Genomic DNA, 12,199 nt, shown 5'->3' with positions numbered 1-12,199 from the left:
GCGCCTGCGCTCAGCGTCTTTTTTTTTTTTTTTTTTCAAAGTGGGCGGGGCGGGGCCAGGACTGGTGAGCCCCTCTTTCCTCTCAGCCCCTCCTTCTCTGGGCTGGGAGGGCAGGCGGGGGGGCCCCCCGAACTCCTGACTTACAGAGTGACCTCGCCTGCAAACTTTGCTAAGATATCGCCCGGCACTCCTTCCCAGGCCCCGAAACCCCCATAACAGTAGGAGAATATGAATAATTAACATTCATTGATCGCTTACTATGTTCTGGGCGCTGTACTAAACTCCACGTGGGTTTATCTCCCAACAACTTTATAAGCTAGTTATCGTTAAGGATCCCAATTTACCCATAAAGAGACAAGAACAATCGGGCATTCAAAGCCGAGCTGGAAAAACACACGACTTCTGATGTCTGTGCTGATGTTCTACCCTGCGACAGAGCGACTCGGTGGATAAAAGTGCAGCCTCCAATTCTACTGCCTCAATTCCATCACCTAGGTTCTGGGCATGCCACTTGGCTCTTTGTGCCTCCGTTTCTTCATCTTTAAAAGGATGGTGCTAATAGAATGTGACTCAAAGAGTTGCTCGGGAAGCACAATGTCTGATATATTGTAAATGCTATAATTGTAATGAATAGACTGTCACTTGTTCCCCTTCTGCCCACAGGATCTTTTTCCTGGGAAGCTAGTCTGTTTCTGGGGCTGGGTCATGGCTCTGCAGTGCCCTTGGAGGAGCAGAGGAGGAGGAGATGGTGGAGGGCCTGGGAGGCCCTTAGGGTGGCCCTATTCTCTTTGCTGCTCTTACTACAGAAATAGGGGCAGAAGGCAGTCGGATCTCTACCTGGCCCTGTTTTATTGACTGTAAAAGATAATAGTACTACTTGGCTTTCTTCCTTATCAGTGCATTTGTTGAATGCCCCTTGTATGTCAGGGACCATGGCCAGGAGAGGCCCTGGAAACACTGCAATGTAAAGAGAAAAAAAAAAAAATGTTGCCTGCCATTCCAGTTCTATAGGGATCAAGCCATTAGCAGCTACAGTCACTCACCATCCACCCTAGGACAGTGTACCTGAAGGACCTTCTGTACTTTGAACCCCACCCCTAGATAGCTGAAACTGATTTAGGGGAAAATCTCAGTGATTCCAGATTCTTGTGTCTTCCCATACACTGAAGAGTTGTTGTTGTCATGTCTCTAAGTCATGTCTGACTCTGCCAGTACTCAAATCACCCTGTTCTTTGTGGTTTGCTGTTAATTTTCTTATGTTTGACTGTTGGTTTCTTTACCGTTTTTATTTATTTATTTTTTTGCTACACCTCAAAGGATGTAGAACTTCCCTGCATCCCCTGCAGTGGAAACCAGGATGCTTAACCACTGAATCACCAGGGAAGTCCCTCAACTAGATGCTTTCTTTCCATTGGGTGACCGATTAGTGGCTAATGGCTTGATCCTTATAGAACTGGAATGGCAGGCAACATTTTTTTTTTTAACAGTATTGTGTTTCCAGAACTCCTCCCACCCCACCCCATCCAACCCCCCAGTATAGTTCTGGACATACAGAAAAACTCACATATATCCTGGTTTCTCTGTTGCCTTTTCAGAATAGTTTCTCAGAGCTCAGTAAGAAACTGAATACACCCAACTCACAGTTCTAATGTTGTGCATTTCTTTCAAGTTGACAGCAGTGAGGAGACAAAGCCCTTACGGGGGAGGGGGGCGGTGTGGGCTGTAGTTTGTAGAATGGTGGGGGAGAGACATCAAACAGTCCTACTAATCCATGTAAGATTTCATCTGCAGAAGTGCTTTAGGGGAGACAAGCTGTGGGGCTCTCAGGGCACAAATTCAGGAGCCTGGCCAGGTCTGGAAGGAGCTAAACCAGGAAAGGCTACCTTCCCTGACAACAGGGCAGCTGACTGGATTTCTAGAGGCAAGCCTTGTGCCATGACCCATAGGCCTGATTCTTAGGGTGGTGGGGGCTTCATTTCTGGCCATCATGGTTATGTGTGAGCTCGTTGCTGGCTGATTAATTATCGCCTACCTCCCCTGAGCCAAAAGGAGCCCCATGCTGAGACAAGGTAGATGCTAGCTAGATACTGGTAGACTGAAGGATGCCTGCACCCCCAATAGCCATCACCATTCTGAGGTCTTCCTGAAGTGAAGTGAAGGTCAGTCAGTTGTGTCTGACTCTTGCGACCCCATGGACTATACAGTCCATGGACTTTTCCAGCCAGAATACTGGGGTGGGTAGCCATTCCCTTCTCCAGGGGATCTTCCTGACCTAGGGATCGAACCCAGGTCTCCCACATTGCAGGCAGATTCTTTACCAGCTGAGCCACAAGGGAAGCCCAAGAATACTGGTGTGGGTAGCCTATCCCTTCTCCAGCAGATCTTCCCAACCCCGGTCTTCCTAGAGATAGGAAATAGTATGTGAAACATACAAGCCCCTGGGTTGGTTCCCTCCCCTTTCCACTGCTTTCAGAGGGACCGTAGTCTTGAAGCAGGATTTTGTTTTCCTGTCCAGGGATTGAGTCTAGCTGCCAGTCCACCAGAAGTAGAGGCTAGAAGCAAAGTTCTCTGATTCTTACCCCAACTGGAAGTAAAAATGTTTCAAGGAGGCAAAAGCTGCAAAATACATACAAAGTATATTATTAGAGACACAGCACAAAGTATGGGAGGGCACACAAAGAAATAGCTTATTTATGTCAGAAGCAGGGCAGGAATATAGATGTCCGGAATAAGGAGCACAGTAAAGAGGAGATTTAAACCCTTTATATCGGATAGTCCTTCCAGGTGTGTGTGTGTGTGTGTGTGTGTGTTTGTGTGTGTGTGTTCAGTCATGTCTGACTCTTTGTGACCCTGTGGACTGTAGCCTGTGAAGCTCCACTGACCATGGAATTTTCCAGGCAAGAATACTGGAGTGGGCAGCCATTTCCTACTCCAGGGGATCTTCCTAACACAGGGATCAAACCCAAGTCCCCATCTCCTGCATTGGCAGGCAGATTCTTTACCAAGAGCATCACCCGGGAAACCTGGTCTTTGTTCACTTTTAGCCGATTGTCTTGTTTCTTTTTTCACACCTGACTGGTCCTTGGACTCTCCCCAAGATGCATGCACAACTTTTTGCTAGGATGGATCCCGCTGCAGAAGCCTGTGGATACAGTTCCACACTTATTATGGGGTGAGGCATCCTCTCTTTTGGACCCCCAAGAAGCCTTCCTGCACATGTGCAGACAAGGAAGTCTTCCTTGACCTGAGAAGTAGGTACCTTATCTCTTAACTTTAGCAGAGCTCAGCTTTTGCCACCTGCTTTGTCCTTGGGAGTGTCTGGGTGAGAACAAAACTTCTATTTTACTCCACTTGACAAATACCAGCTGTCCAGCCCAAGGGCCCATCTATCTCCTGCCTGCACAAAAGCTTGGCCCAGTTAGGTAAGCTGCAGTGAAGAAAGGGTGGTATCCAGCTGCAATCTGTCCTTTCTTAAATTAAATTAAATTTAAAAAAAAATTATTTTTGGCTGTGCTGGGTTTTCGTTGCAGCGTGCAGGCTTTCTCTAGTTGTGGAGAGCAGGGGCTACTCTTTGTCATGGTTCAAGAGTTTCTCACTGCAGTGGCTTCTCTTGTTGAGCACAGGCTGTAGGGTACATGGGCTTCAGCAGTTGTGGCTCGAGGGCTCCAGAGCTGAGGATCAGTGTTTGTGGTACACAGGCTTAGTTGCCCCAAGGTAGGTGGAATCCTCCTGGATTAGGGATCGAACCACTGTCCCCCACATTAGCAGGCAGATTCTTCACCACTGAGCCACAGAGAAGTCCACACTACCTTTTTTTTTTTTTTTTAAAGGTTGTTCCCTGCACCATGGGGGATCTTAGCTCTCTGACCAGGGATCGAGCTCATGCCTCCTGCGTTGGGAACGGGGAGTCTTAAGCACTGGAACACCAGGGAAGTCGTCAGCTGAAATCTTAGAATCATTTCCAGATATAGAACTAAGACTGAAAGGCGGAGGGCCAAGGTCCATCTCTGGAAATGGGACAAGGGTGTGGCTTGTCCCGGAGCTGGAACCCTCAGTCCCCACTCGGCGAAAGGCCCCTTCTCTGATGAAATAAGATTATTTTTAAGTCAGGACAAGAACATTTTTAAACATAAAATTCTCTCTCTGCCTGTTTGAGCCACTACCCCGTGCTTACTATGCATTAAGAAGCTGTGAGACATTAACTAGATCCCCTTAGAAGACCCAGCAATGCCTATTCAACCCCTACCCCCCCCCCGCCCCAAAAAAACCAGTTTTCTCCTGACACCAGCAAGGTCACTCCTTAGGAGACCTTTCTTCTCAGTCTTGTAAAGGGGTCACACTAACCCATGACTAGCCCTCCTGGACTATGTAAACTGTCAGCGTATTACTTTGATGTATAACCTTTTGTCTCAAAAATTTATATAAAGGTAGGACAGTCTTCAGAGCTTTCTGAAAGACCATCTCCCGGGTTATACTCCTCAGATTGGTTTTCTTTTCTTCTTTCTCTTGTATAGTTTTAACTCTTTTAATATAAACAAGCATTTTAGTCATGGAAAATAAAAATTTTTAAAATCTGATGATGTTCTTCTACTTTATTTTTATTTTTTAAAGTAGTAGACTTTTAACGGTGTGAGCTTGTGGAATTTTAGTTCCCTGACCAGAGATTGAACCTGGGCCCTCTGCAGTGAAAGCATGGAGTCCTAACTACTGGACCACCAGGGAATTCCTCCCCTTGGAATTCTGGAGACATCAACAGAACCTGACTTTCCTTGAACCAGGCACTGTGTGAGAACATTACGTATTATCTTAGTCAGTCCTCACCACAACCTTATGAAGTAGGCACTGTTATTTTTACAGATGACATTATCTATGGCTTAGAGAGATATAGGAAAAATCCTTCCTACTCTGGGCATATGTTACACCCATTCCAGTGTTTGCTGGATTTCAAGCCTTGGTAAATGTTAGTCCTTGTACCAGGACTACCCTTCCCACCTTGCTCAGCCTTAGTAAACTCGTATTAATTCTTCAAGATCCACCTCTGCACCACACTTCTAGGCAGAATTAGTAATTGCCCAGTATATGCTTCCACAAGACTGTTTTCATGCATCTAACCCTGTTTTAGACTTCACCTAGTTATAAATATGTGTTCATAGGTTTGTCTCCTCCCAAACTCTACCCACATCTTACCTCCAGACTTAAGGGCAGGGCTATTATTTACTCATCTCTGTATCCCCTAGCAATGGGCCTGGCATGCAATAAGATGAAAAATCATACCCACACTATCACATACAAACTAGATAATCAACAATCAACTATGTAGTACAGGAAACTCTACTCAACCTTCTGAAATAACCTATGTGGGAAAAGAATCTGAAAAAGAAGGAATCTGTATATATCTATCACTAAATCACTTTATTGTACACTGGAAACTAGCACAATATTGTGAATCAACTATACTCCAATATAAAATTAAGTTAAAACACATTTTTAAAAGATGAAATGGTAAATAGGTTTGATGGCATGCTCCAACCCCAGACAATTGATTGCAGCTGCCTGGATTGCTACATCGAGATGAGCTATTTCTCTGGCTTGTGGGAAGGAGTCATGTGATCCATTAGTTCTGTCTGCCCTGGTCTCAGGAATAAACATCTCTAATGACAGGGTTGTCTAGACCTGGCCTGGGTGCTCTGTAACTTTTGTGGGGAAGCTTTGGAAAAGCCGGGGAAGCTACAATGGCTTCTTCACTTCCAGTTGAAGAACCCCATCTCACAACCAACCACTATGAGAGAGAGGATTACCAACAGGAGTTCCTCATCCAGACGGCAGTCTTGTCATGACTTCCGCCCAAAGCCTGTGCTTGCTTTTCACAGTTGGCCAACCTCAGCTTCAAGAGTGCTGTTCTTGTTTTTAGATATTACAAGGAAGGGAGAAGAGAGCATGAGGGTAAAGACATTTCCTGTTTCCAGTTGTTGCTTCTCCCATGCCAACTCTGAGCTTTGTGTGACTGTATCCAGATGCCACGGATGGTGGTTGCTCTTAAACCGAGCTTGAAGATGGGGAGGGATTTTACCAGAAAGAAGAGAGGCTGTCCCATCTCAAAGCACCAGCTGAGCCTTAGAGCAGAATGCTGGCCAGGATCCAGGGAAGTGCAAAACTGCAGACATAGCTCCCTAATCACCTACCCCACAAGGGAGCTTCCTTACAACCCGAAGCTTGCCGGATCCCAGTTTCCCAACCAGGGACTGAACCTGGGCCACGGCAGTGAAAGCCCCAAATGCTAACCACTAGGCCACCAGGGGGCTCCCCGGTTGGTCTCATTTTAAACACTTTGTCCTTGACAGAACCCTTCTCATCCTTCCATCCCTCCGTCCGTTCACGTAGCGTTTACTGCTCGCCAGGCTCACTGGCAGGTGCTGGGGTGACAGACAAGTGTTCACAGAATCCTTTTTCTCAGGGCATTCTCTCAGACAGCACCACCAATTTCAAATCACAATAATAGAAGTATGCAGCTACATAAATCAGTTCAGAGTGTCTTCATGAGGAAGTCAAAGGATTCACAGCAGAGGAGCTGAATTTTGAAGCATGAGATAGTGAAACAACATCATCAGGCAGAGAGAAGAAATAGAGAAGGGTTTTCTGTGCCCTGGGAGAGGCAGGTCCGTGGATAGCACAGTTAAATAGCATCATGCTGTGTGTCTTAAAATGTTTTCATTCTTTCAATGTAAATGTTTAAAATATGCTATAAAAATCTGTCTTGTCTTTAGAGACGTGGATGGACCTAGACACTGTCATTCAGAGTGAAGGAAGTCAGAAAGGTAAAAACAAATATCGCATATTAATGTGTATATGTGGAATCTAAAGAGGTGGTATAGATGATCTTATTTGCAAAACAGAAATAGACACAGATGTAGAGAACAAATGTGTGGACGCTAAGGTGGGGAAAGAGGGAGGGTGGGATGAACTGGGAGGTTGGGAATGACATATACATGGTATTGATACCATGCATAAAATAGTTAACTATTCCGAACCTATGGTATAGCTCAGGGAACCCTGCTCAGTGCTCTGTGATAACCTAAATGGGAAAGAAATCCAAAAGGGGGATATACGTATATGTGAGGGCTTCCCCGATGGCTCAGCAGGTAAAGAATCCACCTGCGTTGCAGGAGACATAGGAGACTCGGGTTCCATCCCTGGGAGGGCATAGCAACCCACTCCCGTGTTCTCGCCTGGAGAATCCCACGGACTGAGGAGCCTGGCAGGTTGCAGGACATGACTGAGCGACTACACACGCTCAAATGTGCGTGTAAAACTGATTCACTTTACTGCACAGTGGAAACTAACAGAAGATGGTAAAGCAACTATACTCCAATAAAAATTAATTTTAAAAAATAAAGAGAAAAAATAAAATTTGAAAACCTGTCTCGGGAATTCCCTGGTGGTCCAGTGGTTAGGACTGCATGTTTTCACTGCCGTGGTGCAGGTTTGACCCCTGATTGGGGAACTAAGATCCCACAGGCTGCAAGACACTGCCAAGAAAACAAAACAAAATATCTTCTCTTATCCTCATGACAACTCTGTGAGAGAACTACGTTATCCTTATTCTACAGATGAGGACACTGGAGAGGTTATATGATTTGCCCAAAGACACACACAGTAGCAGAGTCAGTGTCTGTGTTGGTAAAGGTTTGACTCCAAAGGCTCCAGTTTCCACTGTCTCTGTGGTGGTTGGTGGTGGTTTAGTTGCTAAGTTGTGTCCAACTCTTGTGACCCCATGGACTATAGCCTGTCAGGCTCCTTTGTCCATGGGATTCTCCAGGCAAGAATACTGAAGTGGGTTGCCATTTCCTTCTCCAGGGAATCTTCCCAACCCAGGAAATGAACTCGGGTCTCCTGCATTGCAGCAGATTCTTTACCAACTGAGCTACAAGGGAAGTTCATGGACATATAGCCTATGGGCTGGATATGGCCCACATGTGTGTTTTTTTTTGAGTGGCACAATGTTTTTAAAAAACTAGTTGGCTTACATAGTATCTTGTAAATTTTGAATTAGTTTCCACCTAACTTTCACATGAAAATCCAGATTTCTAGATTTTCTTAAAAACTCAGGGACTTCCCTGGTGGTCCAGTGGTTAAGAATCCACCTGCCAACGTAGGGGACACGGGTTCTAACCCTGGTCCAGGAAGATCCACGTGCCACGGGGCAACGAAGCCCACGTGCCACAACTAGTGAAGCCTGCGAGCCTCAATTACTGAACCCAGGTGCTCTAGAGCCCGTGCCCCACAACAAGAAGAGCCACCGCAGTGAGAAGCCCACGCACTGCAACTAGTTGCCCACATGTAGCAATGAAGACCCAGTGCAGCCAAAAATTTTTTTTTAAAACTTAATTTTTAAATTAAATATAAAACAAAAAACAACACAAGATTTAAAAAAAGAAAGAAAACTCAAAATTGTGACAATATTTACGTAAGCCTACTACCTGGCTGAAGTTAGAATGGGTCTGTCCTCTGTTTTGAGGCAGGGCGTGTATTCTCCAGTTCACCATTCCCCTACCATCACTTTCACTCACATAAAAAACACCTGGCCTTGTAGGCCCGCAAGCTTGCAGCCCTTTTTCTGGGCTCTGCCATTGTGTGGAAACAGGATTCCAAAGTATCCCAGAGTTTCTACAGAGCCTATACTGAAGCTTTCTGAACATAAAGCAGATGGAATCACTGTGATACTATGCCACGTGGCTGTAACAAGGGTCTGAAAAGCATTGTTTCCTCCTAGACATTTTTTTTTCATACTGCATAGTTGCTTTACAACATTGTATTAGTTTCTGTTCTGAATCATGTTTTCATGTTCTGAAACAACATGCTTCAGGCCTATGTGTACATACATCCACTCCTTCTTGGACCTCCCTCCTGCTCCACCTCTCTAAGTCCTCACCGAGTACCGAGCTGGGCTCCCCGCGCTGAGCAGCACGTTCTCACTAGATACCTATTTTATACATAGTAGTGTATATATATGGACTTCCCTGGTGGCTCAGAGGTGAAAGAATCAAACTCCAATGCAGGAGACGCAGGTTCGATCCCTGGGATGGGAAGATCCCCTGGAAAAGGAAATGGCAATTCACTCCAGTATTTCTTGCCTGGAAATCCTATGGATAGAGGAACCTGGCAGGCTATAGTCCATGGGGTCGTAAAAGAGTTGGATGTGACTTAGCGACTACACAACAATGTATATATGTAAATCCTAATCTCCCAGCTTGTCCCCCCTTCCCTCCTCCCCACTGCCCTGTGTCCACATGTCTGCCCTCTAAGTCTGTATCTCAATTCCTGCCGTGGAAATAGGTTCATTAGCTGTAAGCCCACTGGACTTCCCAGGTGGCGCTAGTGGTAAAGAACCCACCTACCAATCAGGTAGATGTAAGAGATACAGGTTCGATCCCTGGGTCTGAAAGATCCCCTGGCAACCCACTCCAGTATTCTTGCCTGGAGAATCCCATGGACAGGGAAGCCTGCTGGGTTTCCATCCACAGGGTCCCAAAGAGTTAGACACGACAGAAGCGACTTTGTGTATGCATGCAAGGCCCCCACAATCCAGTATTGCTACACCCTACAGCAACGGGGAGAGAGTGTGAGGCCAGAAGGGTCAGCAGGGGCCAGATGATGCCCCTGAGGAGTTCAGTTTTGATATTACTGGATTCAAGGTTATCTGTGTGACATCCTGGTGGAAGGGGGCTCCGATGGGCAGCTGCACGCAGAGCTCCTGAGGAAGAGAGGGGCTGGAGGCATCATCCCCTGATAGAGTCGGGGTGGGGTACAGACCCTCCTGAGAAGACAAGGGACAAGGAGCCTAGGCAGGAGGCTGTGAGGAGCACAACCAGTTCAAAGGGACAGAGGAAGAAGGAGTGGGCAGAGAGGGAGGAAGAGGAGAAGAAGATGAGTGCTGAGGAAGCCAAGAGAGAAGAATTTGCAGGCAACATTGATGATATATGGGCTATTAAAGAGAGATCAAGGCAACTGGGGGTCAGCGCTGGGCACCCCAGAAGTTTCAGCCAGTGAGACAAGGGCAGGGAAGGCTAGAAATCAGATCGCAATGGGTTAAGGACAGATCGTCGAGGCGTTTAATACCAGGAAATGAGGCAAAGGTGACCCTTGATAAGCTAACCCCTAGAGAATGTAGCAAGCAAGATGCAACACATCTGGGGTGAGACTGGCTCCTCTTTCAGAGGTGGGACTGAAGCTCAGGGATGGGCAGGGCTGATATCAGAGACCGGTGTAATCTCAGGGAAGCATATCTGAGGCTGAAACCCAGTCAGGGGGAGACAGAAAGCAAAAGCTGCAACCCCAGCTAACCCTGGCCGGGCTCAGTGTTGACAGCAGCAGACGCGCTTTCCCATCCCCCACGGTATAACCTGTCGAGGCAGCCAGTGCCCTCCAAGGTCCGAGCGCTGACGCTGTCATACTTACACTCCAGGGCTCCTAGGTCGACTGTCAGAGGCTAGGCTGGGACACTTTTGCAGCCCTGCCAAACCCACACTTCAGGCTGTCTCACTAGCCTTCTCCATTTTTAGCTTATCTATTTTTAAATTTTATTTATTTACTTATTTTTTTACTTTTTTGGCTGTGCTGAGTCTTTGTTACTGCACGTGGACTTTCTCCACTTGTGGCGAGCAGAGCCTCCTCCCCAGTTGCAGTGCTCAGGTTTCATTGTGGTGGCTTCTCTTGTTGCAGAACACAGGTGCTGGCGCACAGGCTTTAGTTGCTCTGCGGCACGTGAAATCTTCCCGGACCAGGGACCGAACCCATGGCCCCTGCACAGGCAGGCAGATTCTTAACCCCTGGACCACCAGGGACGTCCTCTATACAATTATTTTTGTCATTTAATTGACATTTGCCCCTCTCCCCCTTTTTTGGACAGGAAAGCAGGATTTATTGGTGGGTATGTGTAAGGAGGGGACAGCATCAAGGCTGGCATCAGTGCAGGGCCTTCTATTTATCCAGAGGGCCATGATTAGGGATGTATTTGACCCCACAGCCATTTCGGATGAGCCACTTTTCTGCCACCGTGTTTTCAAATTCATCCACATTAAACTTAAAAAATCCCCACTTCTTGGAGATGTGGATCTTCTGGCAGCCATGGAACTTGAACTTGGCCCTGCAGAGGGCCTTCATCACATGCTCCTTGTTCTGTACCTTGGTGCGGATGAACATTATGATTGGCCAATGTGGACCCTGGCTGCTCTGTCCTGGGGCTTTGAAAAGGTGCCACGTACACCTGTCTGGGGCCTGGGACTGGAGGACTGGGGACAGCAAGCCAGTAATAAATGTCCACTGGAAAGGCCTGTCTCCAAGGTCCCTTAGGGAAACCTGTACAGACAACAGGCTGCATACACTATCAAGGAGGCTGCTGTTTGCAGCCACTGCACCCTGGGCCCTCATGGGGTACTCTAATCTTGTAAGACTGAATGGGAAAAGGCAAAACACTGAGCTGACCCCATTGTGAGGTCAGATAAAAGACAGAATGTCACCAGGCCCCTGAAAGCAATGGGTTTGGGCCGCAGGCAAGGGCTCATTGCCCTGAGAGTGAGTGACAGATGTTCAGCAGTGAAGGAAAAGGGCAAATTTAAAGGCTTGTGGCTCATACAACTCAACATCAAAAAAACAAACAATCCAATTGAAAAATGGGCAGAATCTCTGAAAAGCCACATTCCCACAGTAGACATACAGATGGCCAGAAGGCTCATGAGAAGATGCTCAGCATTACTAACTACCAGGGAAATTCAAGTCAGAACCACAGTGAGCTATCACCTCACACCTGTCAGGATGACTATCACCAAAAAGACAACAAATAAAAAGTGTTGGTGAGGGCGTGGAGAAAAGGGAACCCTCGTACACCATTGATGGGTTCGTAAATTGGTATAACCACTATGAAAAACAGTATAGAGGATCTTCATTAAATTAAAAATAGAACTATCACACAATCCAGCCATTCTACTCCTGAGTATTTATCTGAAGAACAAAACCACTAATTAGAAATGCAGCCACTCTTGCCTTCTGAGATGGCCCACATTCTGCCTGTGGAGTGTTTCTCTTTAAATAAGTCCACTTCTTACCTATCACTTTGTTTCTCACTAAATTCTCTCTGTGATGAGGCATCAAGAACCTGAGCTTCCTTAAGTCCTGAATCCAGCCTCCATGACCTTCCCTGGGT

General features: G+C 46.6%; 1 pseudogene; it reads right to left on the bottom strand.

The window, feature by feature from the left end:
• Window positions 1-11,327: 11,327 nt before the first annotated feature.
• On the bottom strand, window positions 11,328-11,455 carry LOC122425445 (annotated as a pseudogene).
• Window positions 11,456-12,199: the final 744 nt, after the last annotated feature.

Source organism: Cervus canadensis, chromosome 1 (genome assembly GCF_019320065.1).
Source record: "Cervus canadensis isolate Bull #8, Minnesota chromosome 1, ASM1932006v1, whole genome shotgun sequence".
Taxonomy (NCBI): Eukaryota; Metazoa; Chordata; class Mammalia; order Artiodactyla; family Cervidae; genus Cervus; species Cervus canadensis.
The sequence above is the reverse complement of the archived record's forward strand: the minus strand, read 5'-3'. Positions and strand labels throughout refer to the sequence as shown.